This window comes from Lagopus leucura, unplaced genomic scaffold, assembly GCF_019238085.1.
Source record: "Lagopus leucura isolate 7727_CA_CO unplaced genomic scaffold, USGS_WTPT01 Super-Scaffold_100021, whole genome shotgun sequence".
NCBI lineage: Eukaryota > Metazoa > Chordata > Aves > Galliformes > Phasianidae > Lagopus > Lagopus leucura.
In genome coordinates, this window is record NW_024962274.1 from 11,865,740 (window position 1) to 11,877,396 (window position 11,657).

General features: G+C 46.4%; 1 long non-coding RNA gene across 5 annotated transcripts; it reads right to left on the reverse strand.

Annotated features, from left to right (window-relative positions):
• Positions 1 to 2,010: 2,010 nt before the first annotated feature.
• Positions 2,011 to 11,125, reverse strand: LOC122183844. Of its 5 annotated transcripts, none has more exons than XR_006180382.1 (7): positions 8,771 to 10,931; positions 7,381 to 7,741; positions 6,574 to 6,644; positions 3,909 to 4,026; positions 3,470 to 3,563; positions 3,180 to 3,327; positions 2,011 to 2,615 (listed from the first exon to the last, which is right to left on the reverse strand). It is a non-coding gene; the product is annotated as an uncharacterized LOC122183844 (long non-coding RNA). The 5 variants fall into 5 exon arrangements; XR_006180381.1 differs by having other exon boundaries at positions 7,381 to 7,736; positions 8,771 to 10,930; XR_006180383.1 differs by having other exon boundaries at positions 7,381 to 7,557; positions 8,771 to 10,924.
• Between the last annotated feature and the right edge of the window lie 532 nt (positions 11,126 to 11,657).

Genomic DNA, 11,657 nt, shown 5'->3' on the forward strand with positions numbered 1-11,657 from the left:
TGAGGAGTGTACAAGCTCCATCAGACACTGACAAACCGATGTGGGAGCCCAGAGTGCTGGCAGGAGCCTGGCAAGGCTGTAGGGAGGTGATGAGGCTTTGGCACTCACAAAGATTTGGCTGTTTCCTAAGCAGTCACTCACACCATGCAACACCAATGTGTTGCACCACCGTTCCTGGAGCAGCAGAAGATGGAGGTGACACTGTGGCAGTGACAGGGACCCAGCAGAGGACACTTCCCTGCCCCAGGGACATGCTCCCATTGGGAACCATCATTGGTCTCTGCCCAGCCCTCGCCCAAACCACGCAGCCACCACCTGGAAGCGGAGTGAAAGGCCAGCTGTTTATTTTGTATTAATTTTTAAAGATGACTTGTTTCAGCTGAGTGCCTGTCTGTCTCTGTCTATTTGCCACTGCTGAGAAGATTCATTACTTTGATGGATTCATGTAATTTTTCCAAGTGCTTCAGGTGACAAACAAGGCAGTGCACTTCTCGCAGGGCTCTGAACTGTGCCAATGCTGGGGGCACATGGTGGAGATTTCCATTATTTGTGAGTTATTTGTGCTCAGCTCCCTTAGCCAGGACAGAGCACCTCTCTGGGTAGCAGTGCTTGGGAAGGAACTAGGGGTATTTGGCTATGTCCATAGGGTGGGCAGACTACTGGGGTTCCAAAACCCATCTCCCCGAGGTGGGGATGAAAGCTGCGGTTGATGCAGCTTTCCAAACATCAGACTTTCCTGCTCCTTTTCTGCTGTCTGAAACTCAGTGCCCACACAGCAACTGCACGGAACCCCAAGGAGTTATTCCATCAGCAGCATCACTACTGTGATTTGCTGGGTCACCATTGCAATCAGCTCCAGCGCCTAGCGAGGAAACTGAATAGGAAGAGACATACCCAGAAATGAAGCAAAGAGAAAAGGATTTAAAGGAGAGAAAGGGAGAGGTCAGGAAGGATGAGAGCACGGCAAAGAAGTGGCCAAGGAAAGACACTGCCTACACAGGGATGCTGGCAGCTCATGGATGCTGCCTTGTTTTTCCAGCAGTACTCTCAAGAGGAAAAGATTTCATCCCAAGTGCTGCTCCTTGAGCAGGCAATCATCTCTGCCATAACCGTGTGGGCTCTGGAGGAATGAATTAAGCCAGGCAGGCTCAATCACAGCTATGGCAGAGGCAAAGGATTTATGGCTGCAAGGCTCAGGGACACAGGATGCAGCGTGACTCCGCAAACCCTCCTGCCCAGTGTCGCAGGAGATTGCATTGGGTCCAGGTGACAAAGGATGCCCTGGTCCTGTGGCACCCATGGAGGAGTGCCTGTGTCTGAAAAATAACATTTCTATGCCATCTGCTAGGATTAAGCAGCCCTGGGCATCTGCATCCAGACCATGGCATCCAAGGGAAAAAATATAGACACCAAAGGTACTTGGGTCCTGAGTGTCAGAAGGAAATATTTGGCTGCTTTGTACAAACAGGCAAGGGCAAAGCTGGGAAGCAGAGGTATTTGCTTGTTCCTCACCCTTCATGTAATGAAAAGCAATAACAGAGGAGAGCGGGAAGGAGAGGCACTAACAGCCTGGATTTATCCAGCTGTTTGAGAAAAGTCTCTACTGCTGACCTCTCGATGAAAGTGTAGATAACTGTTTTAGTTTTCAGAGAGGATAGCCTCAATTCTTGCAAAAATCCCATTTCTAGTCTTCAGGGGAACGAGCGGGACCTTGATCTATAGCTCCAGTTTTCAAAGAGCAAATGAAATGCTTTCTCTTTTCATCCATATCCCACAAGGGCCAACCATCATGAAAAATGGGAGTGCCTCCCTCAAAGGAGATTACCAGTGCAATTTCCTGGCTGAAAACCTGGGTTCTGTTCACCGCTGCTGTTGTGGGTAAGAGTGTCCCAAGCCTGCTCTTGCCTTTGAGAGCCTCCTGCATTCAGCATGCAATGCATGAAGGGGAGAAGGAAAGGAGGGGAGGTGGGGATTTATGAGCTGGAGGAAGGAGGAAAAGGACGAGGAGAGAGAGAAAAAAAAAGAGAAGGAAGACAAAGAGAAAGCAAAGACAAAGATGAAGACGGTGAAGACAAAGACAACAAGCAGATAGCTCCTCTGGAAGCAAGAAGCAGACACTGGAATTAAGTATTTTCAGCTTTGAGCTTTGACCTGGGTTTTGCAACCCACAAAAACATCTTCACTGCTCCCTGGAGAGCTTGTGATCCATCCAGCAATAACTGAGAGCACGCTGGGAGATGTCTGACAGAGCGCCTTTGGGATTCTTTTGAATCTGTAGATGAAGAGTTTCACTTTCCTCTAGGAAAATGTCAGGGCAAAAAAAGAGCCATGTTCCAGGTTGACCAAAACCAATAATTCTTTTAGTTTTCTTATTTGGGCATGGCTGTGGGTTGTTTCCATGCCATCTCCTTCCCAGGAGTCACAAAAAGCAGCAGCTCCATTGATTTGAAGCGGGCTCATCTGAAAATTAAACTCCAGAAATTCCCAGTTTATCGGTGCAGCTGCAGGGATGACAAGAGCTGAAGAAGGGCACAGGAGCTGCTCAGGAAAGGGGCAATTTCCTGCCTGGGGCTGAAACCATTCACAGATTTGAGGCTTGAGACACGTGAAGATTTCTGGGAAAGAAACAGTGGGATTTGCTCAGTATTATTATTTAAGTGACAAGGCTGAAAATTGAAAAGAAAATCTGTTTACCAAAAATAACAATAGTTGAGATTTGTCATCACTGTCAGACCCATGCAATTTCATAGGTTTCATAAGCTCTCATTAATTTTCTTGTTTGGGAGGATTTGCTGTTTTAATGAAACCTATTTACACTGGCAACTGCTGGAAAATCATTCATTAGTGGACAAGAACTATTGATTATTTTCATCCAACTATTCAGCCACGTAGTAGCCAGTTTCTGGAACCCAGAAATAAAGAAATATCAACCTTGTGGTCCTGCTCCTATTTCCAGCAGAACTTTGCTCTCCTGGATAACACATTGTGCCAACACTGGGACAACACAACACCAGAGGAACCTCCTCTAACATTTACGCCCCACTGCCATTGTCTGAAGGCCCCTGCAGAGCAGGCTGGCCTCAAATTGAGGGCTGATAGCGAGTGCCCACATGTCTTTTAAAGTATTTACTGGATGCATGGAGAGAAGGAAAGAAAAAAAGAAAGCTTTCAATAATCACCTGAAAGTGTAAGATTTCAGACATTCTTCTTTTATTATGCAACATTTGGTGTGATGTGCAGATGTCCTGAGCTCTGGATAAGGAGCTTTCAGCTGCCGGTTGCGGGTTTGTCACTGTGTTTTGGCTAGTGGCTTTGCTCCTGTTCAACCTGCTCAACAGAGAAAATTATTTAGCTATTGTACTCTGGAAGGAGCCATGCCTTTCAACCTTGGCCGATTGCATGCACTTCAATGGGCTCAGTAAAAAAAAAAAAAAGAAAAAGAAAAAAAAAGAAAAAAAATCTATCTCACCTCCTTTTGACAGACTTGTAATTAAAGAAGATTTTTCATAGAGAACATCTGTTTCTCTTGACAGATATATTCTTGTTGGGAGAAAAAGAAGTGCCTGAAAAAAAATAGTTTGTCAGTCTGAGCTTTTTATAGGATTTCATCCAGGAATATTTATCTTCAGGCTTTTTTTGACAAAAAGTTGATATTTCCTGTGAGAAGACCTATTCTGATCAAGGCTGATCTTCAACAGGCGCTGCCAGGGAGCCCCAGGTATCTGCCTCTGCCTCCTCTGCAGCCCTTGGCATAGGGAAATGCAGCTTTCACCCTCCCAGCCACCCTGTCAACAACACCCATCATTAATGCAGCAAGAAAACATCGGGGAAGAAGATTAATGGCAGGCTGAAGGGATCATGCTCTCAGCTACGTATGTATCTAAGTGCATAGATGCATGTATACGTACACATAAAGGATTTTCTTCCTATTTCTTTCCTGAATTGAGAGCACTGAAAGTTCCTGGTGAGTGATTTCCCAGTAGTCCTCGTTAATTCCTTAAGCTTTTCCGCACCTCTTTTCAAAGCCTAAAGTTCAAAGACACAGAAAGGAGCTGTCTCAGCACTTTCTCTTCCCTTTTTTCTAGATTTTCAGCAAAGCCCAATCAAGCCAATTATCTTATTTCTTCAATTCCCCCCCCCCCCCCCCTTCCTCAGAAGAAAATCATCCATGGGACTCAACCAAGGCTTCCAGACACCTGTCCCTTGGGAATTCCCTTCTCCACAAGGCCATGGGAGCTGCTCTGTTCCTTGACGGCTTCCTTGGCTAAATCTGGTCCTCAGTCCTCCCAGCACTGCACTGGGATGTCTCCTTACCTGGAGGCAGCCTGTCATCCATCCTTGTCCTTCTACAACACAGAATTTTCCAGGGTTCCTCCCCTTCCTTCTTCCCATCAGCTCTCAGCCCCTGATGTGCAGAACCCACTCAATTGCTGTGATTGCACACTTAGCCATAAGGGTTCACATCTGACGCCGCTGTGACCAAGTGACCTAGTGAGGTTTTTTTCTTTTTTTGTGTGTGAGGGTGATTTGAGGTGGTTGATTTCCCTACGTCAGCAACATGTATATGCACTTGCACTGCTCTAACACCCACGCTGGCGGCAAGGACAAGCTGCAAATGACCAAGCCCTTTAGTTTTCAGCCCATTTCTTGTGGTGGGCAGCAACACTGGCATCCAATTCAAAAATCCCATGGAGCTACAACAGGTTGGTGCCCTGTGCAGCTCAGCCTGGAGCATCCCTGATGCTCTGATCCAGCTGCCCCCATGGATCTGCTGAACTCCATCAATAATTCAATAATTTCATTCAGCTAAGCGATTAATTAAGTTTCACAATAATAAACTCTGGAGCAGAGCGAGCTCCCAGCATCTCCTGGCACACCCTCCTGGGTCCTGGGCCAGGTGATGCACGGGGGAAGCCTCCTGCAAGTGAACACACATCAACTTTTTAAGATGCATCGACTCATGTTCTCCTCCTCATTCCTGCCGTTTTCCTCAATTTTCCCTTGCAACACTACAAGAATAAAACTGAGGACCTTTGCTTGCTTATGAAGCACAGCCCTGGCTGCAGGCTATGCACAGCAGCATCGTTCCTGCGCAGGCATTTCAATCAACCGTGGGTGCAAGAAGTGCTTGGGAAGAATCTCAGCCTCTCCACGCAAGGCACAATAATTAATCGCAGGATCGCGAGCAATGATTTTCCTTTGCCCCTCGGGACGTGCATCTCGCAGTGTCTGAGCGCCTTGCTTCACTATATCACCCTGAGCATTAATGCAAACTGCAGACAGTAATTATACCAGACATTAAAGTTCTGTAATTGTATGTATTGTGCACGTATTTATAATGCAGCAGCGATCTCGGAGCCGTTGCAGAGCTTCTTGCTCCGCGGCAACACACGGCTGGGAAGAGGCAAAGGCAAGCCGCATAAAATTTAAAATAAAATCCAAATAGATAAAGGTCAAGGTAGTAAATATAAAGATAAGCATCCCTATAAATATTTATCATTAGTGACATTTTCATTATAGGAGGGCTGAGACTTGCTGGCGGTGTAGCAAATGTGGGCATGGCGGGCCCCAAGTCTCAGCTTAAGGCCACGAACAGGCTCTGAAATTGAGTTAGATAATGTCGGAATTGGGTGTAGAATGTGGGTATAGATTTTCACACCCCCTTTGGAGCAGCTTTACAGCTGCAGGCAGTGCATCAAAGGTGCATGCTGCTCATCAGGGTGGCTCCCATAGAGGGCCAGGGAGCTCCCAAAGGCAAATGGGATCTGGGGCTGGAGAAAGGCAATGTCCCAGCTCACGCCTCTGCCAGGCTCAGTATTCCCTTCATGTAGCAAGGATCTGGTATGAAGGCAGGATTAAAAAAAAATGAAGCAATTTTGCACGCGGTGGAACAAAGCCATGCCTAACAAAGACATGCCAAAAGGAAAGAAAAGGGATTGAAAAGCAAGAATAACAGCAGCTGATGTCCAATTATATCTACAATACACCAAACAAACCGAAGAAGAATTTGATTTTCTGTGAAGGGAAACACCTAGAGAAGATCTTCCGTGGAGCACGTGGCCACCCCACAGAACACCAGCAGACAAATCTAAGCAAATCCCACTCCCACTGCAAACACCACTGCATCCCTTTAACATGAATGATGGATAGCCAACAGTCCACACTAAGAAGTGCCCCTCAGCAGATAGCATTCCCTTCTGGGATGGCTTTTGTGAGGGTTTAATATTTTTAAACCCCTTGACTAAGTGCCAATTCATCAATGCATTAGAAACAGAACATTAATCTGTTCCTCCCGCCCGTGCCTTAATTGTAACATTTTCCTTTTAATGAGGTGGAGCAGGAAAATGGGCAGGTAATTGTGTCACCACTGACGGAAGGTTTCCATTATAATTTTAAAACTATCAGTGACATGAGGCTTGTATTTTTTTCCTATTCAGCAAAGGGCCTTTTACCCTCGAGAATGGGGATGAGTGGAAGAGGAAAGGCTAACCCTACAGACAAGGAGGGTCTCTATCACATCAGGCTCCTGGGAGTGACATCACTGGAATGACAGAGGGAGTATATCCCACATACCAAGTGGCTTTGCTTCTTGCTTTGGGATCCAAGAACCTTCCTCAGCACACCACCAAGCACTTCAAGGGTCTCTGGAAGAAATCACAGGGATAGGTTTGAGCACCATTGCTCGGGGCAGCAGTGCTGGAAACCATTAGCATGGTTTGAGCCCCCACCCAAATGGCCTGAGCACAAGGTCAGCAGTCCAGTGGCTTTCCTTCAGTGCCTCCTGCTCAAATTTCTCCTTTATTTCCACACATGCTATGGTGTCCCAGACACTGTCCCTGTCTTTCCAGCAGCCCACAAACAAAGCCCAGGTGAGAAGAGAAGGGCTGATCCCTTGAAGCCCACGCAGCACTTCACCACAGTGCCTTCTGCATTGCCTTCCAAAGCAATGGCAACCTGCTGGTGTGCCCCTTCTGCACCTCGGCTTTCTGCCAGGACCTCCACCAAGCTGACTCAGACTCCTTCACAAAAGTCCTGCAGGTTCCCTGAGGTCCTGGGCCTCACAGGGACTCAAATAAGGGGCTCCCTTGGCTGCAGAACATTAATTTTTGTTCTGTTCTTGTCCTCTGCCCCATTCAGCCCCGCTCCACGTTTTTGTCCTCCTCTGTGGGAAGCCTCTGTAGAAGTCACAGACTAATTGGGCTTCTGAGCATTCACACTCGCTCATTCAGGAGAAGCTATTAATGTTTGTTGCTGCCATTGTTCACAGCCCAGGAGGGAGCCCTGACTCTACACAGCCTGTTCCGTACCCACATTCACAAGTGCAACAATTTCAGAGAAGCCCCCAGCATGCATAAGTTGCATCCAGATCAGCTTCCCAACCTGCCATCCCACACGGAAAGAGGATTTAGCTGTGTCACCAGATCTGAGGACATCTGTGTGATGGAAAGAGGTGGGTAGAATAGCTCAAAATTGGGACCTCTGCATCACAGGTGGGAGGAATGAAGATCCCTCTGAGACGCACCCTACAGCATGCAGACTGCAGTCACATCCATGGTCCTTTGGATAAAGGTGTAGAAGAAAGAGAAAGACAAGGGGACACTTAAATGGGAAAGACATGCAGGCCTGAATGTCAACAGAGTCTCCTTAAGTCACCTTCTAGAGGAGCTTCCATCTGCTGCAACTGTGGCAGGGATTAACTGAGGCAGCAAAGGTTGCTTCAACAGGTACTGGCCAACCTAGGCTTGCAAAATACCACTAATTAAAATTGGCTTTTTGCCTTCTCCTGGCTCAAAAGCCCATGGCGCTTGTAAGACTGAAGGTTGGCAGGGCCTGTGAGCAAAGAAATTGCTGGTACCTTCAAAAAAATGCTGCTGGTAGGTTGAACAGATATGGAAAGAGTTAACTCTGCATTTGGGGGGTGGTGGCATGCATGAGTGCTCTTCAAGACTTTTTTTTTTAAAAAAAACAATAATTCCACCTAGTGATTTCTATGCCATCTCTACAGGATGGTCCTGCTTCCACCTCCCACAAGGCTGCTCCCCTTCCTCCATATCACCAGGTGAGCCAGATTAATCAGGCCTGGAAATTTACCCCACACTTGTTTGGAACTTCATTCCTCTAAAATAAAAAGTAAAACATTTTGGCCTAGAAACTTCAAGTGTGATTTAGTACCTTGCCCGTAGCAAAGACTGCTGCCCCTGGAGAGATTGGGGTATCTTCCATTATTAACGACAGGATCTGCACATGCAATGAAACCCACGTGGCAGATGTGTGCGTCAGAAAGCACAGCTCAGGGCCTGACTCTGTAATTGTTATAATTATGCTGGGGCCCTGAGTAATGTTTCAAGCAATGTTGGTCTTCCCGTGTTGACTGCACTGGTGTGGCATCTGCAGTGGCGACCTCAGGAAGTCAGTACACACACAGAATTGCTGAAGGCATGGGGGAAGCATGCTAGAAACCCACTGTGGGCATATCTGAAGATATTTTGTCTTAGAAAGGAATGAGAAGTCTAAATAGCAAAAAGCCACCATGATTATGAGGGCAGAAACTCATATTTAGAAAAAGTATTTCAGATCCCTGCAAGTTTACAGCTCATATGGGGGTGGTGACCAGCAGCCCTGATGGTGGTTTTCTGATCCTTCATGTCATGCAGATATACCAAAAACCTCAGCTGGTGTAGCAATTGGACAGATCAACACAATGGGAAAGGTGTTATGATGGAAGGAGCAGCACAGCAGAAAGGTAAAAGAAAGGCAGAAGATTGCTCACCCATATCAGAAGATTCCAGGTTTGCATGGGAAAGTTCCACCAAGGAGGGACCTCCAGAGAGAGATCCTTCCCCAGCGGCAGTCAGCCCTTCAATGAGGTCGAAGAGAGGTTCCACCACTTCCAGTCACACAGATGCATTGCCTTCACCTGTGCTCCCAGGTGCTTTCCCCACGTGCTTTCCCCAGGTGCTCAATCAGGCTGGGACTCAGCAGTTCCCATACACACATAAAGCTGGCCAGTGGCATGGATGCCACCAGGGCAGTCCTAGACAACCACTCCTGCACTCAGCAGTCTCAGGGCCTCCATCCCCTTCTCTGCATTTTAATTCTCTGGCCTCGTTTCCAGCTCCACCTTCTCCTTCCTCCCGCTCAGTAAAACATATCAGCAAGCTCAAACCTTACTTTGTATTAAATCAAAGTCTGAGCAGTATGCGAGGGCTCAGGAAAACATGATTTAACTGGTGCCTTGCTCATTCACATCAGATTAAGTCTATAGAGGTAATTTACTGCATATAGAAACTGGAAGACAGAGGGCAGCTCATTAATGTCCAGGATTATTACTATTATTGTACTAAAACAGAAGATCTTTCTCATTTCATTTCTGTTCCTAGCCAATGCAAATTTGTGATACAAATAAGAAAACCCACCCCTACCAATTCTTGTGGGTCACTATTGATTGCAGGAGGGAGAAAAAAATAAGGAAGAAAAACAGCAGAACAAGAATAAGTAAAGAGTCTAAAACCTCACAGAGGCAGCAATTTAGAGGATTTCAAAGGCTGTTTCCATAAGCCTTTTGGGACTCAAATGTAGCATATTGATTAAACTTCGGAAGCAGCTAAAAGCAGCTTCAACATGGCTAATTAATACAGTGATGCCCTGATGCAACTTCTACTTGTTTTACCAAGCTTCTGCCTGTCAAATCAATTAATGTTCACTACCCTGATGAAAGCAGAATCTCTATTTATCATTTGATAAACTGATCCATCTATTGACTCACTCAACATAATTAACTGACCTGTCCAGTGGGCCTGAATGCAGTGTCCTGTAGATGATTTTGGGTCGAAATAAGACAAGCAAACTCATAAAGATGCTTGCTTTGACTCTACAACCAAAACCACGTGGTTTTGGATTTGAGACAGCGTTTGATGTCCAGTCTGTGTAAGTGATTCTCTGTGGATCCTTGGACTGGTTCTCCAGAGAGACAGGTCTGTGGTTGCTCTCTGAATGGTGCTGCCCGTGATGTAGGACACACCATGTCCAAGGGCTAAAACTTCCAAAATGCAGCTTTCAGTCTCTCCAGCCTCTTAGAACTGAAGAGATCACACCTGGATTCAGGTTCTTGTCTTCAAAATTCCCTCACCTGAAGCCACTCAGAAGAAGTCAGGTTCCTCCACGAGACGTCGTGGATGGTCATCAAGACTGTCCTACATCTCTGCTGGTTTTCTTTTTGGATTGAGGAGCCTGATTAGAAGCTTTCTGGCTATCAGAGAGCTGAACTACTGGGAAAATGAGTAATACAAGGCAGATCCTTACAAATCCATATCATCTAGATGCTGTACTTGCCAGGATGACATCAGACCCCATGAAGAAATATGGGCTAGCTGCGCTACAACACATTTTGGGTAGTCTGACAACTCCTTGCTGAGGGCTCTGGGTAATCTGTGGCTTTCAGAAGGCAGAGGGATGCTGGGGTGAGTGCACATACTCTGCTCTGGATGAGGCACCAGCTTTAATCTAGAGCAAGTTTTTTGCACTCCCCAGTAAACAGCCATGAGCAGTTTATTGAATTTTAATTTGATGCACCACATAAGAAAACAGGGTAAAACAGATGAAACATGGTAAGAAAACAGGGGAAAACAGATGAAAAATAATTTCAGCAACATCTGCTGCCTTTCTCAGATATTTCACCAAAAGCCTATGGAGATCAAATATTTTCCCTCTAATTAGTGAGCCTTGCAAGCAGCTCCTCTGTACACAAAAATATATGGGCAGCTCCCTCACTAACCAGAAAGCCTCCTTAGACCTGCAGCATCACCAGCATCAGCAGAGAAACATGCATCTCTGTTGGTTTTGTATTTTTGGTGAAGAGAAAACATGGTTTACAATAGCCATTTGTGAGCATATAAGAAGGCAGATAAAGTATTCAGAATGCCAAGGGACTCTTGCATTTTCTTACCTGTCTAGTGGTGATCTGCCTTGGATATAGACAGGATGACCTTTCTCTTCAGACTCCTGAGGATGCTCATGGATTCTTAGGCCTCGCAAAATGCACATTAATTAGTCAGCCTGTTATAAAGCCTTTAAGAAATAAAAGAACTTCAGGGGGAGTGGTGAGGTGCTGGAACAGCTGCCCAGAGAGGCTGTGGATGCCCCGTCTCAAGAGGTGTTCAAGGCCAGGTTGGATGGGGCCCTGGGCAGCCTGGTCCAGTATTAAATGTGGAGGTTGGTGGCCCTGCATGTGGCAGAGGGTTGGAGATTCATGATCCTTGAGGTCCCTTCCAACCCTGGCCATTCTGTGATTCTGTGATTCTGTGAAAAAGGGGAAGCTGAGAATGTCAGCATCAAGTTTATGCCACTACATTAAGGGATGCTTCTAGATAGATGGGAGTGGGAAGTGGCGTTGTGTTTTATGGAGTATTTGAGTTGTCAGGAAAAAAAGTGCAAAAAACTATGTGATTTCTCTTAGCATCTTCCCAGCTGACCCTGCATACATCCTTCAGTGAGCAGGAGTGCTTCAAAACCCAGCCCCTGCTGCTGCTGAGGAGGTATTGGACTCAATGATCCTTATGGGTCTCTTCCACTTGGGATGTTGTGTGCTTCTGTGATTCTACACAAAAGGATGAGAGGAGAGGAGAGGAGAGGAGAGGAGAGGAGAGGAGAGGAGAGGA